A 14,562-nucleotide genomic window follows, 5' to 3' on the forward strand; every position below is an offset into this window, starting at 1 on the left:
TCACAAAGCTGCGCTAGCTCTACTCACTTGAGCATTTTTCCTCTCTGATGTGTTCTCTTTCTCTACCCCTCAACAAGTCTGCTCCCCAAAAGCCAATGAAACACTAAATATTTTGAATTAAAACACTTTTCCTGAGGAGTTTGCTGAAGTATAATGCATGGTTTTCAAATCCCTCGGTTGCAAGTGGGCTGTGGCCACAGATGAAAAAAATAAACAGACTGGAAGACAAGCAACACTAGAACTGCTTGCCAGTGCTCTGAGGATCACAGAACTTAGTGCTGAAAAGGAGTTAGAGCTCCAATTATCTGTCAAGTGCAGGAGTCTGTCCCAAAATTCCTGACAAGTGGACTTCCAGCTTTTTCTTGGAAACTATTGATGGAGCAAATTTCTACTTGGGAGCCAGCATTTTCCATCTCTAGGAAGTCCAAATTGTTGTAAAAATCTCTTCTTCTACTGAGCCAGAAACCTACTTTACCTAACTGTGATTCTGGTTCTGTCCTCCTATTGATTTAATCAATTTAGAATCCCTCAGACCTGGGTTCAAATCCCATTAAGTGTTTTGTTTCTGGCCTCCAGGGGGCACTAAAGACTCTCCCCCACTTCTATCTGTGAACCTTCAAGACCAATTTGCTGAGCGGGCAGATCCAAGAAGAGTAATTAGTCTACATTCCTACAGTCCTATTATCTTGTGAGATATAAATAAGTCTGTAACCGCATAAATAATCAATGCCCTATTTTCCTTCCTTACACTTAGTGTTTTTCCTCACTTCATCATTGGAATCTTACAAACCATAAAGATGAGACTTGATCATAGGTTGAAGTTGAAAGGGAGAGACAGAAGCTGGTTAGCTGTTTGGCCTAGCTACAAGGAAACTACTTTGGGGTTTGGAGTCAAACCCCAGTTAATTGTAAAAAGCCTGCATTTGTCTGGGGCTTGTCCTCAATGCACAAATGTCCTCTGGGGAACTCACTGCCTGAGAATGGCGGGGAGAGGGGGGTATATGGCATATGGGTAGGGGTAGAGGGAGGATATAGGGATCCTGGCTCCCTAGTCATCCATCAATCACTACTAACCTCTCTAAATATAGTTTGCCTGTCCATAATATAGAGAGAACTGTTCTACTTAACAAAGTTGTAAGAATTAGAAATACTATGTTAAGTGCTGGACACTGAGCAAATGACTATCATTTGAGTATGTGAAGACAATTATCAGGACTTTTCTGCTTCTTCTAGAAACCAAAATAGCAGCTAATAACAGTCATTGAACAAATGAGACCTTTAAATAAAATGTAAATGAGCTTTAAAAAATTTTTTTTATAATATGGTAGTATGGTGACTACAAAAGGGATCACAAACTAGCAGTCAGCAGGATGGACATGCCATCCAGATATATTTTATTTGATACAGAACCATTTTAAAGTTGATTTTCATGCATTTTAAAAATCAGTAGTTTATCCACAAAATTATGGATTACCAGGTTCCCTTGTGTATCTGTTAGAATGTTTTTGGCTACAAGTAAAAGACACCTCAACTCCAACTGCCTTAAAATAGGGTATTTTAACAGACTTTATGACCTCATACAATAGGAAATGCCAATTTCTCCAAGGTTGATTGCTTCAGTGCCTAGCTAGTCACTGAAGTCCCAGGCTCTTTATCTCTCTGCTTGGTCATTTTAGTGCTAGCTTCATTTTAGGCTCTCAGCAAATAGCAAGGCATTACAACTAGATAGAAAAAGAAAAGACTATTCTTTCTGTGCCTAAGAATCTTTCCCAGAAACTTCCTCAGAGATTTCTCCTCACACTGACTTTGTCATTATTGGGTCACATGCCCATTCCTGAACCATTTCACTGGCAGAAAGGATAGACTTACTATGATTAGCTTGGACTAATTATCTGGAGTGTAATGTGTGCTTGGGAAGATACTGACCTATATATACTACACTTTGAAAAATGAAAAGATCTGGCAACATCACAACCCACAATACCCACATGTCAACACACATCTATAGCTGTTTCCATCCTTAGACCTAGGGAACAGCTTTCAGTTCATCATGGCCACCACCTTCCTGGACTTTCTAAGCATGTAAGTTTATCACGTTTAGTTTATACTTTTTTATCTGGCAGGAATTTCGTGCTAAATATGATATTTCATAGGCATTTCAGCTTACAGATTCTGGTGACTCATGAATAGGTAATTTTTTCTAGCAAGGTAAGAAATGTTTTGGCCCCCAATTCAGCAACTTAAAAACAACAAGCACTGATTATCTCACAGAGTTCCTGAAAATCAGGAATCTGAGGTTGGGTAAGCCAGGTGGTTCTGGCTCAAGGTGTCTCGTGAAGCTGCAGTCAGGATGTGGATGGGACTGTAGTCGTCTGAAGGCTTGATGGGGCTAGAGGATCTGCTCACTCGTGGAGCTGTTGGCTGGAGGCCTCAGATCCCCATCATATGAACTTCTCCATAGGGCCACTCACAACATGGCGTTGGCTTCCGCCAGTGCCAGTGATCCAAGAAAGCAAGAAAATGACCCAGACAGGAGCTGCAAAGACTTTAAAATCTAATCTCAGAAGTGACACATATTCTATCGCTCACGTAGTAAACCACCCCTGGTATAGTGGAGGAGGAGACTACACAAGAGTGTGAATTCCAGGAGGTGGGGGTCATTGGGGACAATCTCTAAGGCAGGCTACCATAGTTATGTTCTGCAAAATTGCTCTATAACAGAAAATTTAGACAGATACTGTATTTGTAGGGTGGCTCTATGTATTTTCCAAATACTAACTATCTTAGGGAATGCATTATCAATTAAACAATTGTTTTACATGAAACACAGGGTCAGCTCTAAACAAACGTGTCTGAATTTCCCAACAATTGCATCTCCCACTCTACTTTATGAGTAGACTCATTCTTATTCTTTGGCTGGTTGCAAGAAAATAAAAGATTTTATCAGTGAATTCAGGTATCCAGATTCCTAGTAAAAGACTCCCAAGTGTACCAGCTCCCTGATAAGACTTAATGTATCAACCAGTCTGGTGTTATTAACATTTTAACGGGACAAAAGAATGCATGGAATGGACAAAGGAATTATGGGATTTCAGACATGCCCTGAACTGAGTCCAGGGGAGCAGTGATTTGGATAAGGAAGATGCTTCTTAAAATTGTGTCACTTGTAAGGCTGTCTATATTAGAATACTGCTAATTAGAATACATACAAAGAAGCATAAGGCAAAACAAAAATAGCCATGGCTTAGGGGTGCCTGGGTGGCTCAGTCAGTTAAGCATCTGCCTTTGGCTCAGGTCATGATCCCAGGGTCCTGGAATCGAGTCCCGCATTGGGCTCTCTGCTCAGAGGGGAGCCTGCTTCTCCCTCTCCCCCTGCTTGTGCTCGCTCTCTCTCTCTCTCCATCAAATAAATAAATAGAATCTTAAAAGAAAATAGCCATGGTTTAATTTTATGAGAAGACTACAACCTTTTCAGTTAAATTGTATTCACTATCTATAAAACAAATGCCAGCATTTTGTAATACAACAAAGTCTCTTGTTCAAGAAATTAAGAAATTAAGTTACATACATTTCTGTCATCTGAACAAAAAACCCCAAAGTATCGAAAGGCTTATATTTATGCATAATACTGCTATATCAATGAGAAACAAAATTTGCTGGTAGAACTGAAATCAGAAAGAATTTTTTTTTCCTCCCCTTTCATAAAACAGTTACATTGTGAAGGACATGTACCCTCATTTTGGTACTGAAAGATAGATACAGTTTTGAAACAGAGACTCACTGGCAGTATTTATAGCTAAGTTATGTAATAAAACAAACCCAGGGCATTAAAAATATGTTACTCTAGACTTGCTTTTATTTTTAGAAGTCTTAGAAACCTCAACCCACTGTAAAAAGGCTCTACATATGACTCAATGTTCTTTGCTATCAAATGGTAATTAGAAAGATGAACTTGGCCCAACCATCAACAAGGAAAACAATAGTTGGCACATAGCATCACTTACGTTGGTGATCACAGCTGAGTCTAAAGCAAAGACAACTTTATGGAAGATGTTGGGTTCCATCTATGCGCCTAAAATAAAAATTAACTAGAAGGTTTTGTTCTGTGAAAGAATGGCTGTTAATGCAATGCATATGTCTTCTGGAATGCTTGTCTTCAGAAATATTTTAAGTAAATTATTTCAAAGAATCAAAAATAACTTTGGATGACATTAACCTTTGGAACTTAACTAGCTCAACAGGGCATATAATGATTAAAGCAGAAGGAAGAAACCTGTAAGAAACAGACCTTTTGAAGAGTTTAAAATGTTTAAACACTGAAAACCACCACCAACAACAACAAAAAAACCTGAACAATAACATTGTTCAAATTCATCTCAGCAGCTTGCTATCAATTTGACCATTTGGGTAAATTACATAACCTCTCTAAGCATCCTAAAATTGTTATGAGAATTAAGTGGGATAATTTTTGTAAAACACTTATTGGTACCTGGTTTGTTGGTTTGTTTGAGGGGGGGGAATCAAAAGAGTATTAATTAAAGAGAAATTGAACAGGGTTTAGTTCATAAATTGCTATTATTGAAAATAATTTTGAAAACTTCTGGCCAATAACAGAAACATTTTCAAAGAAATTCTGTATTTATTATGTCATATTATGCAATGTAGTTATTAAGGATTAAGCTGTTCAAACCCCGACTCTGCTTCTTGCTACTTAAGTGACATCAGGCAAATTGCTTACTTGTAACTTTTAGTTCCGTTGCTCAGTTTACTCATCTATAAAATGAGGATAATTCTAACACCTATCTCAGAGGTGATCCTTGTTTGATGATTAAATAAAATAACACAATAACAGCATAGTACCTGGATAAATGATGGCTATTATTATTATTATTATTTAAAAAGTACAGAATAAGAAATCTAAAGTTCTGGTGAGGGAAGATGAAAAGAATATTGGCTTTTCTTTACCACTTTTAATTGAATATGGCACACACTGGGTCACTGGGCTGTCTTTTGAGAAGGGGGCAGGAGATGTAAGTTCTGGACGTGGTTCATGAAACTGCAGGTTCAGTAACAAGCTTGGCCTGCCTAGGAGCTGGATAAACACTAGACTCACTGGTCTCAACTCATTGAGGCTTAAGAGCGAGCATAACAATCTTCTTCCAACAGAAAATACTGATCCATTAACATAAATGTTACCTGAGAGAGCTACTATATATCTGTGCTTTTTTTTTTAAGAGAGGAAAAACAAAGATTGCTTGTTTCTAAACATTTTAAGATGTTCACCCTAGGCTTTTGCACGAATTCCTGAGTATTAACAGGCCAAAGGAATGAGAAGAAATTCCCTTTGCTCAACCCTGGGTGGATAATGCTTCCAATGCTTCCTTTCAGGCTATAGTCAGCTGCAAACTATTTTATTCCCCCTCCTTTCCCTGGGCCCTCCTCCATCACAAAGACTCTCTGAAAAGTAACCTAGATCCTTGGCAGGTTTCAAGTAGTTAACTTTTCCATCAGAAGAAGGGAGTGTTACAATCAATGTGACCATTGGTAAGCTGAATTTACTAAATTTTTCTTAACATTAGTAATTAAACTTTTTTGTACTGTCACTGTCCCATCTAAATAAGGGGATACTATAATGTCTGGTGGACAGAACACAGACTGATGACCAGTGGTCATTAGGTCAAATTCTACCAGCCATGTGAGAGCTCAGATCTTTGCTAGCTCCTCTTTGAGTTGCATCCGTGGGTGACAAAGCCACCTCAGAGTGATACTGTGCAGAGATGTGAAAAGTGCTGTGTTGACTACTTCACAGTTTATTTTTTTAAAGATTTTTTTATTTATTTGAGAGAGAGAAAGAGCAAGTGAAAGCAGGAGCTGGGGGGAGGGGCAGAGGGAGAAGCAGGCTCCCCGCTGAGCAGGGAGCCCGACAAGGGGCTTGATCTAACGACCCCCCACCCCAGATCATGACTTGAGCCGAAGGCAGACACTTCGCTGACTGAGCCACCCAGACGCCCCTGTGTTGACTACTTCATTGGCACTCTACAAATGGTATGTTTCATGCCTCATTTTTCCCCTTTGTATTAGCTCAATGTTCAATATTATTAGATGGCTAATGGTTTTTTTTTCCCTACCAAAGCATGCGTTAAGAAACAGTTTCATAATCTAGACTAAAGTAGAACTGTTAAGGAAAAGTTGTTGTAGCCCCTTGAGAACATGCTAGCCTTAAAAAAAAAATCTCACCCAGTGTGTTTTTGGAGTCCTGAAGTCTAGTAAATAATGTGTACTTAATTAAAATCTTAGCTTCTTTGGGAAGGAAGTGAACTTAGTCTTTTAAATTGGTAAACAAAGGAATTTAGACCAAATTAAAAATGTTGCCAAGCCTTTGAAACACAAAACAAATAAAATATTACCTCTAAGGACTAAATTATGCTTTGGTGTTTTTTTGGGTTCCCACACAAGAATTTTACATTTTTTAAACTTTATTAAAAATATATTGGGGATACCTGGGTGGCTCAGTCGGTTAAGTGTCTGCCTTCGGCTCAGGTCATGATCCCGGGGTCCTGGGAGGAATGCATCATGGGGCTCCCTGCTCAGCGGGGAACCTGCTTCTCCTCCCTCAGCCCCACCCCCGCTTGTTCTCCCTCCCTCTCTCTCTCTCACAAATAAATAAAATCTTTAAAAAATAAATAAATAAAAATATAAAACACTTAGGCCATCGAATTTTATGTCATGTAGTGCTTTTGGTTTTTTGTTTGTTTTACTGAAGAAATCAGTGGTCATCCTCTCCATTTTCCTCTGGATTTCAAGTACCAACTACATTATAGTTTGGGTTGACCCCTGGGCTTCCGGACCTACTGGTAACAGTAGCACTGAAGGTTTTGCCTTTTTTTCTGGGGCACAAATTTCTAAACCAAAGCTTGCTGACATTGGGTGTCACCTGGGTTTTAGCTCTTGTTTTCACTGTTATTAAGGCTCTATACCCCGGTGGTCCTCTTTTCTTCATATCAGCATAGAACGATGTGAGTGCAAGGGACTCAGGCCTTTTCTGAACCTTCTCCAGGTCACAGTTGTCCTCTACTTTAATCTTCCCTTTAAATTCTTGCAGTTAAGGAGCACCTGGGTGGCTCAGTCGGTTAAGCAGCCGGCTCTTGATTTCGGCTCAGGTCATGATCTCAGGGTCCTGGGATTAAGCCTGAGCTCAGCAGGGGCTGAGCTCAGCAGGAAGTCTGCTTGAGGATTCTCTCCCTCTGCCCCTCCCCCTAAGCACATCTGTTCATGCATGCCTGTTCTCTCTCTCTCCCTCTCAAATAAATAACTCTTTAAAAAACAGATAAATTATCTCTGCAATTAAAAGAAACTGTTTCTATGTGATGACTTTGTCTTAGACACTTTGTCTTTTGTTTACTTTCATTGGCTACTCTGTGTTTTTATTGTTATTGCTGTTTTTGTTGATTTTGTCCCTCAAATGCATCCAGTTCGTTCCCATTTCAGGCCTCTTATATTTGCTGCTCCTCCTTCTAAGAATGCCCCTTCACAGGGACAGCTCTTCATCTCTTAGATCTTAATCAACCATCACCTCCCTAGATAGGTTTCTCCATTCTTTACCTAAAACACTCATCATCAACCCCCCACCCAAGTCATTCTCTATCCCATTGGATTTTTTTTCCTTCATAGCACGTACCACTATCTGAAATAATCTTTGTCTTTTACTGTGTGTAATGTCTGACTCCACACTCCATTAGGGCAGGGATCTTGTCACTTTTGTTCTTTACAGAATCCCTGGTGTTTGGCACAGGTCCATAGATATTTCACAAATATTTCTTGAGGAAATAAATGAATGAATGAATGAATAACTGTCTTCACCCTCTTCTCCACCTATCTAAATCTTACCAATTAATCAAAGTCCATTTTCCCCCCTATAAATATCCTTCCAGAGGACTCTAACCCACAACATTGATTGAAATGGTGGCTCTCATTTTTTAAAAGTACTAGACTACCTATTAGAATTCCTCACAACTCTACCCTGAGTTTTAGTTGCTAGTCACATCTGACTCAAATGATCCCCTTGATTTTGGGCTGGAACCATTAAATTATGATCCCAATCAGTTCTCAGAGTCTATTTGGCGAGTATGAAATTCCTTAAGGCATTTGCCCCAAAACTTAGTTCAGGACTCTCAAGAGTGCCCCCAGCTTCTGGCCTATTATGGACAATGACTCTTAAGAAGAAGAGCAATATAATCTCTAGCTTTTTTTTTTTTTCCCCTTTAGTAATCTCTATACCCAAGGTGGGGCTTGAGTTTACAACCCTGAGATCAAGAGTTGCATGCTTTACCAACTGAGCAACTGAGCCAGCCAGGAGCCCCTAGTTTCTAATCTTTCTTTTCTTTTCTTTTCTTTTTTTAAGATTTATTTGTGTATTGAGAGAGAAAGAAAGAGCACGTGCACACATGCCCACACACACACGTGGGGGAGGGGCGGAGGGGGGAATCTCAAGCAGAGATCTCAAGTCCCACTGACCAGGGAGCTCAACATGGGGCTGGATCTCATGAGATCATGACCTGAGCCAAAATCAAGGGTCGGATACTCAACCGACTGAGCCAGCCAGGCGCTTCTAATCTCTAACTTTTCATACCAACTTCCTCAAGACAGGAAGAAGCCCATCCAGGCCCATTCTAGTCTTGGCTATCAATGGGCATCAAACCAAGGCAAGCCCTATGTAAAATAGATCAGTCTTTTTAAAACTCTACTTCTTGCTTTTCTATATTTTTCACTTTGGGTGTCCTCTGAATCCCAGGCCTGCTTTGCTAGGTCTGGTGCTTTCCTGCTACTTAGAAGGTAGCCTCAGGAGTACAACCGTTGGGCTGTAAGCTTTTCTCTTCCTGCAATTCCCTAATCTCAAACACTTTCTGATGGACAATATTGAGCTCTTAGTGTTCTCAAGTGGTTAATTTGATAAATTCCTTTGTGCTAGACTAAAAGAACCCTCAGGGCCTCTACTCCATCTCCAACAGTCTTAATTGTAGCTTTTTAAGATAACCATCCACTTTGGTGTGTCACCCAGAGGAATGAGAAACTAGGTTAAAATTCTAGACCAGGTAAGAGGTGAAGGCGAGTAACAGGTTGAGACAGATGCTTTTGATGAGCAGCTTGTTTCGCAGCTCAAATTCTTCTGGGTATGTGGCCAACAAATTTCACAGATTTCCAGAACTTGATAAAGAATTGACTTGAACCTGTCCTCTGGGGAAAAAATAAAATTATCCACTTGATGGTTTTGATTTTTATGGTGATTTCTAAACATCTATATTCCCAATTGTTCTCCCCTCATTTCTTCAGCCATTTTTTCCCCCTGAATGCCCTCTTTGTCTCTTCCCACGCCCATTTCAGTGATATTTTTTCTACACAGCCTACTCAACCAGAAACTGTTCTCCCTCTGCACTGTTTGTATTTTCTCCTTTCACAAAAATGCCCTTCATTTATAAAAATCCCTCTTTTGAAATCTGTTACTTGTATATTGGGCATACCAGCTCTGAAATTTTCCCCTCAGGAATGAAATAAAGAGAAAAAACGGGAGAAATAAAGATGAAAGAAGCAGTGGGTCTGTTTCTCATCTTCCTCTGTGGGGCTAAGGGAAAGACAGGAACCAGGCCCTCCCTTGCCATGAAAGAACCTACTAGCTTTCTCTCCTCCCTCTTGATGGATCGGAACCTTAATTATCTGTCTCAAGTCATTAGGCTGTTAGAGAAATCATTTGCCTTTTATTTATGCTCTACTCTATTAATATTAACATTACTAATATCAATCATAATAACAAAAAACAATGAAATTACCTATATTCTTTGTCATTTACCTTCTTTAATTTGGTCTTCATTTTTTTTTGCTATCATTAAAACAGGGTAGTATAAAATATCAACATATTAAAATAATAAGAAAACTATTGTCTCTTTTAGGGAGGCATGAAAGAAATATGAGTATCTATGAAAATTATTTATTACAATATAACTTTTCACATAAACCTAAAATGAAATTTACATTTCAGCTTTTTTGAATGAAGCAAAACCACTTGGAGATTTAAATTATAAAATATGTGTGGTGTGACTGTGAGATTTTATCGCAGCTTTTCTAGAAAGCATGAAAAATATAACTGCATTTTTACCACAGTGACATTACAATCACTTGGTCTGCTGAAATTATAATCAAGAAGAGCCTTTTGTCTCTGTCTATAAATGAGCTCTGTATTTACAGAGCAGTGTATTTCTTCAAGCTGTTGAGGATGGGATCATTACTAAAGAGATTTAGGTTACTACCTAGTGTGGCTTAGTCAGTGTGATAATGAGGGCACAAGGGAAATTTCAAAAAACAGGTGGTCTTAAATAGACAATGTGAATTTAGCTGGGAAGAAGCATAGACTGCAAACATCAAAAGATAAGAGCTAGTACTGTATCCTAACAGCACAGTGGTCAAAGGTAGTAGGAAATGAATAATGAACACAAATGTGAACGAATAAAACCCAGAGTGCCAAAACAGTACTCAAGTTTCTCCATCTAATTAAGAATGGTGTCAAACAAAAAGATAGGAAATCGCTTGGTTTTTAGGAAAATACTGACGATAAAATACATTAATAAATAAATTCTAGTGGAGAAATCACACAAGCACTATCCTGACTAATAGCACTATTTTTTAAAAAAAGATTTTAATTTCAAGTAATCTCTACACTCAACATGGGGCTTGAACTTAGAACCCCAAGATCAAGAGAGACATGTGCCACCAACTGAGCCAGCCAGGAGCCCCTAACAGCACTATTTTGACTAATAAACTTAAAAGTCTTTTTTATGTTTTGTGCCATTTCAATAATAACAGTCCCCATCACTTGATTAATTCCTGGCAATGATAAATGTATTGAATACATATTATCTCATTTAATCAACCCAGCGACCCTTTCAAGACAGACATTTTGCATGAGGATACTGAGGTTTGGTGAGGTTAAATAATGTGCTAGACCTTACGAGGTGAAACTGGGACTCAAAGCCAGGCCTTATCAGATGCCAAGGCACTTGCACTTCACGGAGACCCTGGGCTACCTCACCCTGAGAGCAGGCAACTTATAGACAGTAAGAAGGGCACAAGCTTTTTTCTTTCAAACAGATGTGTGCAGGACTCTGTGAGCTCACCAGTAAAAAACTAAACCAAAGCAGAAGTATAAAGCACTAGGTTTTAAAAAAAGCTAAACAAAGCCAATGGATTTCAGAGTCTGAGCTTTGTCTGGTTTCTTTGGTGATGAAATATAGTTGAACTTGTGAGCCTCTTGGAAAAATGGAGGCATTCGTGGGAGAAGATATGCAAAACATGATAATCCTTGGACTGTTGTTCTTATAGCTGTCTCTTTCAGACAGCAACATTAGTCATGACTTACACATTCTTTTTTAAAATATATCACTGAGTCCATTTAAAGTTCCAAAATGTGTTACTCAGCACAGAAATAGAGTAACAGTTGTTATAACCAAATTCAGGGCTCCCTTCAGATATCTTTTATTGACATTATGTTGGTACACAGGAACATTAAAGCTTTTGAATAAAGTGCTGCATTCTCAACCTAGAGGATTTGGTGGGAAATAATTCATGTTTTAGTTTCAATTTTTCAATTCAAATTGATGTTGCAAACAAGTGGCTTTCTAGTTAATGAATATGTTTATAGATATTTTAGTTCTTGCTTAATACCTCGTTTGTACTCTATTCTAGAATTTATTACAGTCGTGCAGTTGTTCGCTTCTACATCACTCCCTCATTAAACTGTGAGCCACTGGGGTTCAGGAGCTATGGGTGTGTGATCCCTCTTTGTACGGCCATGGCCTTGACAATGCCTAGTAACTAGTAGACACTGAAATTTTTCTTTTTGGAATATATACAAAGAACAGAGTTTCTCAACCTCAGCTCTATTGACATTTTGGGCCAGACAATTGGAGGGTGGGGGGCAGGGGGTGCTGTGCTCTATGTACGTTGTAGGTATATAGCAGTATCCCTGATATTTACCCACTAGATGCCAGTAGTTACTACCCACTCCATCCAAAATATCTCCAGACATTGCCAAATGTTCCCTGGGGGGCAAAACCACCTCCAGTTGCAAACCATTGACATAGAAGGATGCATACACACACGGAGATAAAAACACAATGCTTCTAATTTATTAATTAATTTTTGCAAATTTCTTTGAATAGGTAACAAGTACATGGAGTACAAAAAACAAAAGTACAAAAGAATATATAGTAAGGGGCACCTGGGTGGCTCTGTTGGTTAAGCAACTGACTCTTGATATTGGCTCAGGTCATGATCTCAGGGTCGTGGGATCGAGCCCTGCATGGTGTTTCATGCTCAGCAGGAAGTCTGCTTGAGATTCTCTCCCTCTTCCTCTGCCCCCTCTCCCCGCTCCCCGCTCTCTCTCTAAAAATCAATAAATAAATATTTAAAAAGCAAAAAAGAATATATAGTAAAAGGAAAATCTCTCTCCCTCCCATGTCTCCCCAACAGTTCTTTTATTTGTATTTTATTCTAGACCTGAGATGTTCAACACAGATGCCCCTAGGTAGACCTGTGGCTATTGTGCACTTGAAATGTAGTTTGTTTTGAGATGTGCTAAGTATAAAATACACAATGAATTTTGAAGACTTAAATGAAAAAAGATTGTAAAATATATCATTAATAATTGTTTTACATTTACATGAAAGAATGATATTTTTGTTAATATTTTGGATATATTGGATAAAGTAAAATAAAATTAATTTAACTTTTATTTTTTAAATTTTTTTTTAAAGATTTTATGTATTTGTCAGAGAGAGAGAGAGCACAAGCAGGGGGAGAGGCAGGCAGAGGGAGAAGCAGGCTCCCTGCTGAGCAAGGAGCCCAATGCGGGGCTCAATCCCAGGACCCTGGGATCATGACCTGAGCTGAAGGCAGACACTTAACCCGACTGAGCCACCCAGGCATCCCTAATTTCACTTTTAAAAAACAATTTTCCTGTGGCTACTAAGAAATTTAAAGTTATGTGTGTGACTCACGTTATATTTCTATTGTAAAGTACACTTTTAGAGAAATTTTCTTTGGGGTTATAAACATAAAAATATGTGTATTTAATGTTGTTAAACTTAATACTTTTATATACATTGTTTTATTTTATACTTAGCATAAACATAGCATATGATACTTAGGGGATACCTGATAGATGTTTATTGATTGAGTCAGTAAACAATTGAGTGATTATATGTATACATATATAAATACATACATACCAATTCGTATACATACATAGTGTTTGTTACATAAGACTTTCACATACTTTTATTTGATTCTTATAACCTTGAATATAGATATTTTATTATCACCCTCATTAATTTCATGTGTAAACTGGGTAGGACAATATATTTCTGAAGGTTAAATATATATATTTAAAATTTAGTTTATATATAAAATTTATATAACTAAAGAACTTATAACAGTACCTATCAGATTACAAGAGCTATATATCATCATCTTTCTCTTCTTTGTTATCATTATTGTTTTTGTGTTAACTATTTTTTTTAAAGATGAGGACACCAAATCTCAGAAAGAATAATGCCCCTATGTTACACATTAGTAACATGGCTGGTCAAATTGGAATCTCATGCTTTCACTTAGAAATTCATGCACTCATCTCTATCTTAATGCTGCCTCATTATATTCATTTAAAAACACAGGATACACAGTACCCAGATCTTGTTTTTAAATTCCATTCTCCTACAAAAGGAACCAGGCTCCTTGGAAAACTATTTCCAGGTCTGGTAAAGCATAAACCTGAGATACTTTGATATGCCAGACAATAAAGAAATGCTTAAAAATTAAGGGTATATGGGAGTTTTGTGTACATTTCTGAAATTTTAAGATAAATTTCCAGTAATTCCATTTCCAAATACTAAGTTAAAAAAATACACAAATATTTAGAATGTCAAAACATGTATCTATGTAATTTAAGGGTTGAAGAAGTATAACCAGAGGGTGCCTGTCTGGCTCAGTCAGTAGAGCATACAACTCTTGATCTCAGGGTTGTGAGTTCGAGCCCCACATTGGGGATAGAGATTACTTAACACAAAAATTAAAAAATAAGTAATTTTAAAATCTTAAAAAAAAGTATAACCACAATGGAAGTTGATATTTAGGACTGAATGAAAATGAATTTATTTATCCAAATTTGTGGGATACAGCTATGATGGCAATTGGAAGGAATTATAAAACTTTGAATACATATATTACAAAATAACATAAATATAATGAGACAAAGTGATATTATGTGCTTCCTAATTTAATGCATTTGAGGGAGACATATCATCTTTTCAATACTTTTATCAAAAATATTTCAAATGACTCTAATCATGAGGAAACAATTAGACAAGTTGAAATTGTGGGACAGTCTACAAAACATATGGCCTGGATGCTTCAAAAATGTCAATCAGGACAATCAGAGAGAATACCAGAACCCTCCTAGAGTAAAAGAGCTAGAGAAACCCATCATCTAAATGCCTGATCCTGGTTTGGATACTG

The sequence above is a fragment of the Phoca vitulina genome, unplaced genomic scaffold (genome assembly GCF_004348235.1).
Source record: "Phoca vitulina isolate PV1807 unplaced genomic scaffold, GSC_HSeal_1.0 scaffold3, whole genome shotgun sequence".
NCBI lineage: Eukaryota > Metazoa > Chordata > Mammalia > Carnivora > Phocidae > Phoca > Phoca vitulina.